Source organism: Nicotiana tabacum, chromosome 11 (assembly GCF_000715075.1).
Source record: "Nicotiana tabacum cultivar K326 chromosome 11, ASM71507v2, whole genome shotgun sequence".
Lineage (NCBI taxonomy): Eukaryota > Viridiplantae > Streptophyta > Magnoliopsida > Solanales > Solanaceae > Nicotiana > Nicotiana tabacum.
In genome coordinates, this window is record NC_134090.1 from 15162811 (window position 1) to 15178163 (window position 15353).

Sequence of the window (15353 nt, forward strand, 5' to 3'; positions counted from 1 at the left end):
ATGGACGAGCAGCTACAAAGACATTTAGATCGAGTATTTATCAACCCTAAATGCTGTGAAAGTGAAGAACCAAAAGTCCAAGAAATCAAGAAAGAAGAACGGGAATTGAACTGTCAGAATATTAAGGTCAAGAATCTTATTGGTCAGGGAGCATATGGATCAGTTTACAATGGAAAAGAAGTTGCAGTAAAAATACTTGATTTGAGAGATGAAGATAGAAAGGCTAATAGTAACAAAAGCTTTTACACAAGAAGTTTCAATATGGTACAAATTAAATCATCCAAATATTGCTAAGTTAATTGGAGCTTCGAAAAATAACGTGCCCGATATTAAACGACGTCGTCCAACGAAAGATGATCATGGATATTGCATTGTGGTAGAATTTGTTCCTAAAGGTACACTCAAACCAAGTCAAGAAATTACCTCTACGTTGTGTAATTCAACTAGGGTTAGATATTGCAAAAGGGTTGAGTTATCTTCACTCAAAAAAAATTGCACATAGAGATGTGAAGACTGAGAATTTACTACTTGATAAAGAAGGAAGAGTGAAAATAATAGATTTTGGAGTTTCTAGAGTTGAAGCTACTTGTCCTATTGATATGACAGGTCAAAATGGTACAATGGGATATATGGCTCCTGAGGTTTTAGCTTGTTTACCATATGATCATAAATGTGATGTTTACAGTTTTGGTATTTGTTTCTGGGAAATATATTGTTGTTCAATGCCATATCCTGAACAAATTCCAATTTCTAAAACTTCTCCTGATGTTTATAAAGGTAGAAGACCTGAAATACCAAAGTCTTGCCCTAGTGCTTTGGCTGATATAATGAAGAAATGTTGGGATGTAAACCCTAAAAAGAGACCCGAAATGCAAGATGTTGTTTTGATGTTCGAAGCAATTGATATATCTGAATTAGTTGCACAAAATGAGTTTAAGGGTTGTTTTTGTTTGATAAGAGGAAAAGGATTGTAATGTGTAATAGATTGGTTTTGTTTTATGAAGCTTGTATATGTTTTAGGACTATTATTTTAATTTTGTATAAACCATTCTTTCAGCTTTTTTAATACAAGTGTCACAAAAATTGTTACATGAAATCTGTTTAAATGCAAATAAATCAAGACAATTCATGTTGTGGTCTGTCCCGAATTTAATAAAATATGTTGCAAAAAATCGTTTAATTAATTATAGTAATCAATATTGTTGTTCGTCCCCTCTAGTGCTAAGTATATCTCTCATATATAAACCGTAAAAATATGTAGTTTTTAATAATGAAAGGCTTATTTTACAGTAATTAATACTAGTAAACAATAATGTGCTCGTCCCACTAGTTCTCCATCGATTGACACATATGAGAAAAGGTAAAAACAAGTGTCAATGTTGTTCTTTATATGTTATGAATTAAAATATGAAGCACTAATTTTTCAATGGAAAAGTGCTTCCAATTGCTGGTAACATATATTTAATAATCATCTTGATTTATGGTGCAGCGGAGTGATAAAGGTTTTTCCACCCCTAACTGTAAGTTTTAAATTTGAGTCGTGGAAATAGAGTCTCTGTGGAAATAGAGTCCTCTGTGTTGAAATGTTAACACTTCAAAATTAGATTTTATACTAAACGAATTTGAATTAGTTGAACTAATACATCGATTACAAAATAATCATGTTCATTTCAATTGTCGGTTGAGGGTCCTCTCTGCTTTGACCAACTGTATCTTCTTTGATTGGTGTCACAAATGTTATCCCTATATGACCAACCAGCCATTGATTGCCAAATAAATCAATTGACACAAATTTTAGTTGCTTTAATTTAATTAAATTATGACAAACTATGATTAAACAAGATTCATTAGTGCCGTTTAAGTAACGGAATATAATTCCTGATGATGATGCCAAGTCGGAAGATTAATGACCAAAATTATACACTATATGGTATAGGGATTATCCACGTACGCAGGTATAAGAATATATAAACATTTTTTTGTAATCCTATATTCGAGTTAGCTTGTGTATATCTCGACTAACTCCATAGATACTTGCTAGTTATATTGTACAGACTCTCCAAAATGTTATTGCACATACCTGTATCGGATCCTCCAAAAATACACTACTTTTGGAAGATCTGACACGCACCCTACGATATTTTTGTAGAGTCCGAGCAACATAGCCTGCTAGGCTGCAACATCCCACCAACACAGGCACCGAGTCCACCAAGGTTTGGACAGATGAAAAAGTATCTTTACTGAAATTCAAACCTGAGACCTCATAGTTCTCAACTCCCTGCATTGATCGGTGAGCCACACCCTTATATGCATATAAACATTTTTAGAATGTTAATGTTTAACACAAGAAGAAAATCATTTTTACCATAAAATTTTATAATATATGACCATGATTTGCTGTTAGGTTATATTCCACAATCATTCAGAAGTCTCTATGTGTCTAAACTCATATATAGTCTTTGCAGTATATATAGGTTCATCAATATGAGAGAAGTGAGAAATACTTCTATACTGTAATGATGAGAAATGTGTAATTTTCACACTGTTGAATGCTACAGCTAAAATGTCATCTTCAAATAATTAATTTGTGTGACATTAATTTCCTGAAACTTTTATGGAGAAAAAAAATCCAATAAACGCATCTCGTTTGACTTGATACCAAACTTCCTATGTCCGGTGACGGAGCTAGGGGCGGAAGGGTTTATCTGAACTCCCTTCGCCAGCAAATTGCACTGTATATACATTTAAGGTTAAAAAGAATTATCTCTATATATGAAATGTTGAATCTCCTTAACTTCTCCATATATTTTTTATTATTATTTTTTGAAATCCTTTGGTGAAATAACTGGCTCCACCACTGCCTGTGTCCCAACCTACTCGACTATCTAGTCATTGATATTTTGGTTTGTTTTAAAGGATGAGAAATCATATGGGAGATAGCTAAAATATTGACTCACTTTGGCGAAGGGTAGTCAGTTGAACACCCTTTGTCAGATATTTTATTATGTAGGTAGGCCAAATATTACTTATTATAAATATATATTAAATCTTAACATTCTTAAGAAAATTGTTGACCTCGCCAATGTCAACCGTACACACGATATGTCGGATTGTATTAGAATCTAAAGAGAAAAAGATTCAATAAGTCTCTTTTTAGTTTATAGCCAATCAAAAATTTATTGATTCGACTAATCAGTGTATACAAATTTTAGATAAAGTGAGTTGTCAGCTAGTATGAATCAACATATAGCAACTGAATATAATTAATTTATGCAGACCCGCGGATAGATGAAAATTTATATATGCTTTGTGATATAACATTTTTTTCACACAAGTAACTGGAAAACTACATTATTTTTGAAGTATTAATTTCGAATACTACGAGAAAACAATATTTCGAATACTAGAGCAAAATTCATTTTCACCATAAATTTTCGAGAATATTATTCAAGATTTATTGTGCAACTTGAAGGCACTTGGGAAAGCAATCGGCCCACTCATAGGCCCACGTTTTGATTAACAAGTTGACAATCATTTGGGCCTAATGAGAGTTTCCCCGAAATAACACCAGTTAGTCACTCTATTAGAAATTAGCCAATGTGTTTTGATTTTAATTTTTCAGCTCAATTTTTCGTGATACAAATATCTTGAATTATCCTGAAATTAAAATTTTTAAGACAAAATAAGTATTGACTAATCCCTAAATAGCAACTCTAAAAATGGCTCTTTATATACTTCTCCCGTTTTTGTCGGGTTTAGGGCAAGCTTAATGGGTACTATGCATCCTATAAGGGGTCGTTTGGTTTGAATACGGCTTATGCAGGGATAAGCTATGCTGGGATTAGTTATGCTGTGATTGTTTTTTATCCATTATTTGGTATGTTGTATTAAATATGACAATTGCGTAATTTGTAAGAAGAATGCATAAGTTATATCGATGCTAATTACCCCACCCTCTATAAGGTATAAGTTATCCCGGTGTTAATTTTAATTCTGGGATAAGTTATACCTGGTAAGGTGGTATTAAATTTTTATACCAACACTATACCTTCTTATACTCCATACCAAACGACCCCTAAAAGACTTAAAAGGGTTAGAAAACTTGCTCTGAATTTAATTTTATATTTTTAAAAGGAATTTATTTTATCATCAAAATTATGGTGGAATAGATAGGATCCACCTATTCTTAACCAGAGATCTTAGCTTCGAGTCTTGAGTATTAAAAACAATCTTGGTAGGTAGTGCCTTATGCCATACTCAGTGGCACACCCTTGTGTAGGGGTGGCAAAAGGCAGGTCGGGTCGGATATGAGACAGGTCAAAAATGAGTAATAAAAAATGGATAATATCCGACCCATATTTTATACGGATAAAAAATAGATTAACTGACGGATAATATGAATATCCATATTATCCATAGCTTATTGAACATGATCATTTTTGGTAGAATTCATAGTCTTCAAACGTGAGGGGCTCAATTTGAAGCTTTACAAGTGTAAAAATTAAACTCATTAGTCATCCATTGGTTATTTGTTTTCTAAATGAATAATATAGTTCTTATTCATATGCAACCTGTTTTAAAAAAGTTCATTATCAACCTATTTTTTAATGGATAATATGAATGGATAGCTGTTTTTGTTTATCCATTTTGCTACCACTACTCTTGTGTAACAGAGTTAGGTGTTATGCTATAAATAAGATATGGCTGAATAAATTGAAGTGAAATATTTAAAAAAAACAAATTGAATTTTATGATTTTAAATTTTAAAAGAGAATAAACATGTGGGTTCAGAAATTTTAATTTGAAATCTTAAGAGATGCTTGTACCTATATGACTATTACATTTTCCTTCACATGTCATGTGTTGTTTTGTTGGTAATTGTTGACGTTAGGTTTCAGATTCTTTTAAAATTAACAGGAAAAATCTTTAAATCTTTATCTAAATAGATCATTTGTTGCCCAATTTTATTTACAATTGTTGATTTCTCCAAAATAAAAAAAAAGTGTTTGGCAAAGGATATTTCCCATTGTCATAATAATTACACTTAATATATTCTATATTTTAAGGTTGATGTTACTTGAGGGGCATGGCAACCAAATTTGGACCAGTCAAAGGGTAGGAGTGTAATATAATTATTTAATGTGGATCCACAAAATAAATTCCAAATTGAGGGGCAAAAAATAAATACTAAAAATAATAGTCATTGTACCTTTCTCATCTTGTTTGCTTGAGCAAGAAGAGAAGACGTGGACAAGAAAAGTTGCTTATCCAAGATGCTATGTTCTTTACTTTATTATTATTGACTTAACCATGTTCTGCCGAAAAGGACCTCTATTTTTCTATTATGTTTAATCAAACCCCCTTTTATCTCATAAGTTTCCCTTTTGCTCACCTTTCTTGTTTTGCATTTTGCTCCATAATTTTATTGATTCAAGTTATGCACGCTATGACAGTATAATACTTTTTACGCTATAAACAATGTAGCATGTGATAGTAGGAGTTATGATTTTTACCAAATTACTAGTTAATAAGTATCTGAAATTTTACTTGTAAATAGGTGTAGATTCAAAATTTAAATTAATGGATTCAGCTTTTTAATTTTTTTAATATTTGACTCATTATACCGTTAAAATTATTGATTTCAAAGCTAATACTTGTTGAGATTTTAATAGGTTTATAATTCATACTCCGTAACGAGTGTTATGGATTCAGTTGAACCCGTAGTCAAAAGGCATAATTATAAGTAACTTGATTATGTAACTGTTTTATACGCATCACTTAAATTTCCTTATATTTATTGATTAATTTTATTGGAGTATCTATAACGTCACTAGCTTAAGGATTTGTTTGATTGTTTATTCTTTGTGAAGCTTTCGATTTCTTTCTTTTGTTCTTTTCCTTATGTTAGATGCTTCTAGCTTTTAAAATTGTGCTTTCTTGAAAGATTTTGCAAAGTGGTGGGATCCTATATTTTCGTGTTATCACCTTTCAATGAAAATAATTTAGGGAAAATGTCACACCAGAATTATTTTTGGAGAAAGTTGAATTATATTAGCCACCTGAAATACGTCTAGAAATTGCCTTTTTTTTTTTCTTCAAAGATTTTAAGGCTTCAGAATTATTACAGGGGAGATTTTGGAGTAACATTAAATTAAAATTGTCGTTATGTGACTTATAGGTTATGGGTTCGAGCCGTAAAATGAGTCATTGATACTTGCATCAAGGTAGGTTGCCTATATCATACCCGTTAAGGGTGCGACCCTTCCCCGGACCTTGCAAGGACGTGTGATACTTTATGCACTAAACTGCCCTTTTAAGACTTTATCTTTTGTTTTCGACATAACTTTTCGTTGCTAGTAAAACATTGAGACACCACCGGTGAATAAATAAAAATCCAAAAAATCATTTATTTATTTGTGTAAAATAGTGAAGTGATGATTTATATTTCAAAAATAATTGTTCCTTATTACCTTTGGGATATAGTTTGAGGATTTGAGATAAACAATTTGTAGGTGTCTCTTTTGGTCAAGATATATTTAAATGACCAATATAAACAGACAAATAAAATCAAATTAACGAGTTTTTTGTCGGAGGCAACAAATAGTTATTAAACAATCAAACTAAAATGAAAAGCTTCAGAACAAATAATAAAAGAACTCAACTTGCTTGTTACGTATTTTTCTTTTCATTTTCCTCTTTAATAACAACAAAATGCGTATGTGAAGCATCCTATTTAGTCTAAATTCGGCTTAATTTTCTTTCTTTTTGTGGAAAATTGACTCCCTTACCAGTTTTACGTATAACAACAAGTTGATTTGGAAAATCATCTCTAACTTGAAAAAAATTTAGTAAAGTTAATTTACTATTCTTACTTCAAAATGACTATAGTCTAAGCGAAGATGCTAATTATTAGGAGCATAAAAAAAATCACATTTCCAGCAATTCTATATCGAGCGTGTACTCACTACTATACAATAGGAAAATGTTTTTGCTAATTATTGTAACAATTATTATTATTATTATTATTATTATTATTATTATTATTATTATTATTATTATTATTATTATTATTATTATTATTATTATTATTATTATTATTATTATTATTATTATCATTATCATTATCATCATCATCATCACCATTATTATTATATTAGATTTGCAAGTTCATTACTCAAATGGTCACTCAACTATCCCAAATTATCTCCTAAAGTCACTTTACTTTCGTTCGTAACAACAAAGTCACTGAACTATGCCTATTGCACTCAGAAGGTCACTCAACTAGATTTTCCAAATTTTGGATTGCCAAATACCTATTGTACCCTCTAAATTATAAATATTTATCTTCTTTTTATTTTGTTAAACTTTTTAATATTATGATTTTCCCTATTTAATTTATATTATGAACTTATCTATAGAATAAATAAATATTATTTATAAATTAAAAAAATAAAAAATATTTAAGCATGTACAATGCTGGAATAATAAAATAACGAGCTTAGTAAAAAAAGTTAATTAGAATAATTTGTTAGTAATAATGATTTAGTATTAACAACAAAACTTCAAAAATTTATTTACACAATTCAGAATGAAAGAAATAAAGGTTGTAAAATATATATTTCATGCACGTAATACAAAAATAATTATTTAAATAAAAGATATTTTTATAATATACATTATATATTCTTAAATATGCTCAATTATATTATTATGTTTCTATCAACTTTCCAACGACACAAAGTTATGTCACCGGAAAGTAGGGGGACTATCTGTACAGGGTAAAATATACTATGTTAAATCGTGCATGGAATATATATAATATAATTGAGCATAATTTTCAAGAATATATATATGTATATTATAAAAATACTTTTATTTAAATAATTATTTTTATATTACATGCATGGAATATATATTTTACAACCTTTATTTTCTTTCATTCTGAATTGTGTAAACAAATTTTTAAATTTTTGTTGTTAATACTAAAATTATTATTACGAACAAATTATTCTAATTAATTTTACTATGCTTATTATTTTGTTATTCCAACATTATAGATTATAGATGCTTAAATAATTTTTATTTTTTAATTTATAAATAATATTTATTTATTCTATAGATAAGTCCATAATATAAATTAAAAAGAGAAAATCATAATATTGAAAAGTTAAAAAAATAAAAGAAGATAAATATTTATAATTTAGAGAATAAAATAGGTATTTGGCAATCCAAAATTTGAAAAATCTAGTTGAATGATCTTCTGAGTGCAATAGGCATAGTTCAGTGACTTTGTTGTTACAAACGAAAGTAAAGTGACTTTAGGAGATAATTTGGGATAGTTGAGTGACCATTTGAGTAATTGACTCTTAGATTCGCCTATTTTTATTTCTGAATTGAATAAGTAGTAAATGTTATAAAATGATTTTTTTAACTGAACCGGGCTAATGTGTTATTAGATGAAAAGAAGTATACATGACATATGTCTACAAGCCTCTAAGAGTACATAATATCATAAAGGTCGGGACAGAGCCCCGCCATACCAATCAATACACGTCTAAATCATACTGACCAAACAAGCAACTCCGGAGCAAATGGAGCGCACCAATACCTTCCGCTGAGCTGATAGCCTACTTGGAGGACTCTCGACCTGTCTATCGGGACCTGCAGACATAAAATGCAGCGTCCCCAGGCAAAAGGGACGTCAGTACAAATAATGTACTGTAGACATGTAATTATTGACCCGCACAATTTTTAAAGTTAGTTTTAGTATTTTATGTTTTAAAATATCTACTTGAGTTATTATGTAATTTTAGCCTATTTTATTTTAATTTCAAATCATAAAATTAAAAAAAGAAAAAGAAAAAAAAGAAAGAAAAAAAAAAGTTTCAATTAATCTTATTATATATATTTGTTTTTATTTTTATTTATTTAAGTTCATTAGTATTTTTATGGTAGTATTATGCTAAGTTTGCCATGGTTTTTATATTTTTATTTTTAGTATAATCCTTGAAAAAATACAAAAAATAATAAATATATATAGTTTCATGTAAAAAAAAATAATAAGTATATATAGTTTTATGTTTTACCTTATTTCTATTTAGTTTAGGTTATTAATATTTATATAGCCATATATTTTGTTTTTACTATGATTTTCACTCTTATTTTTAATTTATATAAAATATGATATATTAAAAAATATATAGTTTTATATTATCATATAGTTTATTTAATTAATTGGAATTAGTTTAGTTTTAGTTTAAAAAATTGAGTTTGTTATTTAATGGACTTTAAGAATTGAAAAGGTACAAATTTGAAGCCCCATTTTTACACAAGAGGAAGCCCAAAATCGGACAACCCATACCAAGCCCAATACCCACCGGCCAACTCATGACCCGCCCCATCCTCTAGTGCAAATCCTAGCCTTTGATTGGATTTAATCCAATGGTCCACATATATCCTCACCATCATATAAAAGCTAAATATTTCTCTAAACCTAAACCTAAAGACCCCAACCCAAACGGCGCCCCCTCTTCACACGCCTCTGCCCTCCTCTAAACTCGCCGGAACTCGTCCAAACCCGACGAGTTCACTCGTTGGTTCCCCCATGGTCCCCCCTCCCCTATCATCTCCCTCTTCCACGTCGCACACTCCGTACAAGCCTCATCATATCCATTAGATTCACGCGTTTTCCTTTCTTTTTCATTCGATTTGAAGCAAATCCAAGACCCTTGAATAAATCTTGGAGAAATGGGAACCATTAGATGAAGGTTTTTGTCCAAAGTCTCCATTTTTCCGATTTTTCTTTGTGAAAAGGGATTTTCGGAATTTATTTGAGGGCAAATTCGGGTTTTGGGGGGTTTTTTGTTGAAGAAGGAGAGAAGTTTCGAGAAAGAGCTATATATCTGAGGTTTTTGGACAGAATTTTTGGGGACAGAAAAGATAGAGGAAAATTAGGGTTCTGAGGTTTTCTTCTCTTCTATTTCAGCTTCTTGGAGGACAAAACAACAACAAAAAAAACATATATTTCAGTATTCTAGTTTTTTCTTTTCAATTTCGATTTTCTTCTAGTTTTGTTATGGAGTACATTTGAATTTCGGAGTTTTGCTTCTTCTGATTTCAATGGAAATCGATTCAATTCTGCTCGTATGGAGCTCGATTGAGTCCGACCTTTGTTTTCAATTTTGCTTCTGAGTTCTACTCGAGATTTAGCTGTGAGGCGTCGTCCAAAGTTTAAGGCCGTGATTCTTGGTCCAGTTTTTGTCCCTGTACCCGCTCGATTTCAACTCATTGGCAGATTTCTTTGTTTGTACATTCAAGGTTGAAGTTATTGAAAATTTTCAATTTAGGTTTCTTTCTGATTCTTTTCTTTGTTTTGGTACTGATTCGAAGTATGATAAAAGCCCTAGGAGTCAAAATAGGCTCATAACTCTGAATCTAGTTAACATTTTTCAGAGATGAACAATGAAATCTGAATGCTAGTAGACGTGGTTTTCATATAGTATCACATTTGTATGAATCGTCTCCCACTACATGTGTTCTGCTTTACTCCTGGTATTTAAATGCTCTCTGATTTTTCCTCTGCCTGGCTCCGACATGCTTAGTTGAAGTTTGATCCGATTGCGTGATAATTTGAACCGATTGGTGAAGATTTTTATATTCTTAAGTTTAAATGAACTCGAAAATATACTGCCTCGCTATTAAGGTTTTCATCTTGTCCTTCTATGCTTGTTGATGATAGCATTAGATTGATTCACCTGAAGTTCTGTTTGATTACTGAACGCTGAAAGTTGATTCATGGTGGTTTAAGTTGATTTTATTCCTATCAGTTTAGGCGTGGGATGAGTATTGAAATTTCTCTGGTCTTGCTTGGGGTTCCCCATTAGTCTTTTAATTGTCTTTGTTAAGAATTGAGTGCTCAATCCATATCCTGGAAGTATTTTGAAATCACTATTTGAAGCTATCTATGTCACTATATTTCATTGTTTATGCTTGGGTGTAAGTTGTTGAACTCCATTGAAGCATGATAGATTCATTGTCAAGTAGAGTAGGATACTGAATTAAAAATTGGAGACAAGAAGTTCATGTGGTGGTATTGCTTTAACCTTTAAAGTTAGCTTGTAGTTAGTGTCGTGCCTCGATTGATTTTGATAGGAAAAATATTTTGGATTCTTGTCCATTTTTAAAAGTACCACGTTTAAGTGCCATAATCTTGAATATTAATCGGATTGATGATTTCTTATGCTTGGCAATACAGTTTTCTTTTGGTTTCAATGCATTGCTATTTCATTATTCGGATTCAAAATATTTGAGTCGAAATCATCTGGATAAGATTAACGTGTTATCTGATTTGCCTTTTCTGAGATTCCAAACTATGGGTTTAAGAATAAGATTAATTGGGTGATATCAGTAAGCTTTAGATGGCTCCTGTCATGCCTTGATCTACCGTTTCTTGACTTATTTGATTTTTCTGTTTTGTTAGATTGTTATTTTTCCCTCCTCCTCTATGTGTTTTCTATGTTGAGTACTATCTTTGTGTGTGTAAATAATTGGAGTAAGTCATTTTGGACGATTGATTTATGGGGGGTCGTGTGGTAATGAGTTTAAGAAGTTTAAAAAGAAAATATGCATGCCGTTAATTCATCCTTACTTAGCTTTCTTTTATCTTATTTTTATTATCCTATTGTTTTGGGCGTTAAGAGCATGTTTTAGGCCGACCACACTTGGGTAGGCAAGTCTTTAGGATTTCTGTTAATTTTGAGGCGAGAGGTCGTTCCCTTAGTTAAATTTATCTGGGGAATGCTCCGAATGACTTGTATATATTTTATTCCGGGAAAGCCCCGTAGTACTTGTATTTAGAGCTTGCAATATTTTATTTTTATTTTTATTAGGTGGGTACGACCTCGAGTCTTTTTGTGTGTTTATTTTTCTATGATTGTTTTACCTCAATTCAAATATTCTAAAAGCCAACTAGATCGAGTGTGCAACCGTACTAGTTACGGGACTTGGGGAGTGCCTAACACCTTCTCCTTGAGTCAAATGAACCCTCTTACCCAAATCTCTAGTGCGGACTTAGTTTTGGAGTCTAAAGTGTTTTAAAAAAAAATCATTTTTAAGAATGGTGACCTGACACACCGAAACCAATGTCAGGTGGCGACTCTGAGTTATTTCCTTTTGAACACAAATTTTTGTCACTTTCAAAATTAAAAACCCTTTCGAGCTTTGCGAAATCTTTTTATTTATAATAAGAGGGTTAAGTTAAGTGGTTAAAAAAAGGGTGTGACAGCTCTAGCGACTCTGCTGAGGACTTGCAGGTTCGAGTTGGTACTTGATCTTGTTGGCTTTTAGGATATTCAGTTGAGGTGTTTGTTTTCTTTATTTGCTTTATTTATTTGCTTTGTTTGTCTTATTTCCTTGTTTTGTTGGTTATTTGTTTATCTCTTTTCTTAATGTGTTACTATTTTATACACTGTCATCATTTGCATAACCATGGGTCTTCTTTCTGCAACAAGTCTCGGAGTACACGTCGCATGCACGAACTCTTTGTTGAGTCACCCTTAAATAGGAGGGGGGCCGTCGGACGTATGGAGTGGGTGAAAAGCTTAAGCAGCCACCATCGACCATACGCTCCCCCGAATTGCCTTGTTAGTGAACCCCAAACTTAGGTCATCATTTAAGTCATTTTTATTTGCATCATGTCATTTAAACCTAGCAGGGTTCGGTCCCAGGAACCGTGTCCCGTCGTAGGAGACCTATCCAAATTATGTCAAAATGGTCCCGTAGCCCAAAATGACATTCAATCATCCTATGTTCCTTAATGTTGCATTTGTGAGGGTAGAAAGGTCATTTGGCGAACCGATTCTTGGGAAAAAAGGGTGAAAGACGAAGCAAGTAGGGCCCAGTTATATTTTTCTTTCGCTACTTTTTCAAAAAAAAAAGAGAAAAATAAAATGAAAAATCCAAAAAGATTTTACACTTTTTCATCATTTTCCAAAAGTTCAAAAATCAAAAAAAGAAAATCCAAAAAGATTTTACATTTTCTATCATTTTTTTTTCAAAAAAAAGACAAAAATATAGTTTTTTTCTTCAAATTAGATGCATTTTTAAAAAAAATTCTATCATGTATCCAATCTTTCCGAACTATGCGAACCTAATTCTCATCTTTCGGAGCGGGATACGTAGGCAACCTACATCGGGTTCGATCAAATCATTTTGGTCCAAAAAAAAGAAGGAAAAAAGAGAAAAGAGTGATAAGAGGTGTTGGAAAAGAAAGAGAAGGAAGTATTGAAATGAGCAAATTGGGATGAGGCCATATGACCCTGCGACCCTCAAAGCCATTTTAGAACCGTTAATTATTGCTAGGTGCATTGCATGTAATGTGATATTATTATTTGATAAATGCCCTAACGCTAACATGGTGGTTTTGTGTTGTTGTCCTCTATTATTTTTATTTAAATTCAGGAAGGTGGTTAGTTTGTTGGCATCCTGGCAAGTCATCCATACAACACCCGATCAAAGCATCAAACAGTCATGGCTAGCAAGGAAACATACACTAGAGTTGTAGACCCACCAAGGGAGATTGTTGAGTCGGAATCGGAACTACAAGAGGAGGTCCGGAGGTTGAAGCATCAGATGGCGGAAATGTATCACGCTTGGATTAAGGGACACCCTCCACCCTCGTTCCCTACCAACTACACAGAAAACCCTACTTCCATTCCACCACTCTCTCAATCCCAGATGCCCAATACCATTGATCTTTCCCCACAACATGCACCTGACTTTACCCCTTAAACGTTTCATGCTCCACCAGCCAAACCAACCTCGTACCCTGCTCTGACATCTGCTCCTATTTTTGTACCCCCTCCATAAGCTACCATCCACCGATCCTCTAGTGAGCCTGCATTCCCCGCTCTAGATACCCACTGCTATGCACCGGATCCCACATTCAAAGTCCCAGATCCTTACTCTTACACTCCCCAATTTGAGCCTCATGTTGAACTGACAAACCACCCAAGAATGCAGAGCAAGAGGAGATGTTTAGGAAGGTAAAGAGTCTGGAGCAATCATTGAGAAATATGCAAGGGTTGGGAAACCAGGTGAGTGTGGCCTATAAGTATTTGTGTTTGTTTCCCGATGTCCAATTGTCTGCCAGGTTCAAGATGCCCAAGTTTGACTTGTATGACGGACATGGAGATCCTGTAGCTCATCTAAGGGGTTATTGCAATAAAATGATAGGCGCCAGGGGAAAAGACGAATTACTAATGGCATACTTCAGCCAAAGTCTGAGTGGGACAACTTTAGAATGGTACACCCGCTAGGATGCCAACAGGTGGTACACCTGGGACGATATGGCTCAGGCCTTCGCCCGACACTTCCAATATAATTTAGACATTGTTCTAGACCTCCTATATCTGACCAAGGTGGAAAAGAAACCCAGTGAAAGATTTAGAGAATATGGGTTCCGATGGAGGGAGCAAGTTGCACGAGTCAATCCTCCGATGGAAGAAGACGAGATGATTGAATACTTTCTTCAAGCCCCGGAGCCCACTTACTATGGCCATCTGATCTCAGCCATTGGTAAGTCTTTTAATGATGTGGTTAAGATGGGAGAAATAGTGGAAGAGGGGCTCAAGTTGAGCAAGATCATGAGCTATTCTGCTATAAAAGCAACCACCCAGGCAATCCAGAGTGGTACCGGAAGTTTGCTAGGCAAGAAGAAGAAGGGCGATGTCACCATGGTTGTCTCTGGACCATGGCATGGCCAAAGGGGGTTCACCTTATTAGTACACCCATCCTCGACCTCGACCTCAACCTATGCCCAAGCTCCATATAATCCACCCCAACATTACTTTCCCCTGCAAAACCCCCAATACTCAGCCAGGCCACCCCAATACCAAGTTCACCACGCCCAGTCATACACTCAACCTCCATCTTACCTGCAATGGCGTGCCCCAGCCCAACAGAATACTTACCCGGTTCCACAAAATACCTACCCACCTCCATAACCCTACCAAAACCCCAATGGCTCAAATTTTCGACCAAGGTCGGAGTATAGAAGAAAGAGGCAGCAACGGAAACAAACTTTTACCCCGCTTGGAGAGTCCTATGCTAGTCTGTTTCAAAGGTTAAGGCAATTGGACGTCTTGAGGTCGATCGAGTTAAAGATACTAAATCCCCCTCCAAAGAACCTCGATTATTACCTAAGATGTGCCTATTGTTCTGATGCTCCAGGGCATGACATAGAGAAGTGTTGGCGTTTGAATATGGCAATCCAGGAGCTCATTGATACAAACCAAATTGTAGTCCAAAGCCTAGACACGCCAAAAATCAACCAAAACCCTTTTCCAGCCCATGCA

General features: G+C 33.4%; 1 pseudogene; it reads left to right on the forward strand.

The window, feature by feature from the left end:
* LOC107759888 (serine/threonine-protein kinase 54-like) lies at positions 1–14315 on the forward strand (annotated as a pseudogene).
* Positions 14316–15353: the final 1038 nt, after the last annotated feature.